Here is a 529-nt window from a genome sequence, read left to right on the forward strand (position 1 = left end):
GGTCTGTCATAATATAATAGAGACAGTAGATCTAGCTGGTCTGTCATATTATAATACAGACAGTAGATCTAGCTGGTATGTCATAATATAATAGAGATAGTAGATCTACCTGGTCTGTCAAATTAGAAAAGGGAGTAGATCTAGCTGGTCTGTCGTAATATAATAGAGACAGTAGATCTAGCTGGTCTGTCATAGTATAATAGAGACAGTAGATCTAGCTGGTCTGTCATAGTACAATAGAGACATAGAGACAGTAGATCTAGCTGGTCTGTCATAATATAATAGGGACAGTAGATCAAGCTGGTCTGTCATAATATAATAGAGACAGTGTATCTACCAGGTCTGTCATAATATAACAGAGACAGTAGATCTAGCTGGTCTGTCATAATATAACAGAGACAGTAGATCTACCAGGTCTGTCATAATATAACAGAGACAGTAGATCTAGCTGGTCTGTCATAATATAACAGAGACAGTAGATCTACCTGGTATGTCAAAATATAATAGAGACAGTAGATCTAGCTGGTAT

The sequence above is a fragment of the Oncorhynchus keta genome, unplaced genomic scaffold (genome assembly GCF_023373465.1).
Source record: "Oncorhynchus keta strain PuntledgeMale-10-30-2019 unplaced genomic scaffold, Oket_V2 Un_contig_3505_pilon_pilon, whole genome shotgun sequence".
NCBI classification, from domain to species: Eukaryota; Metazoa; Chordata; class Actinopteri; order Salmoniformes; family Salmonidae; genus Oncorhynchus; species Oncorhynchus keta.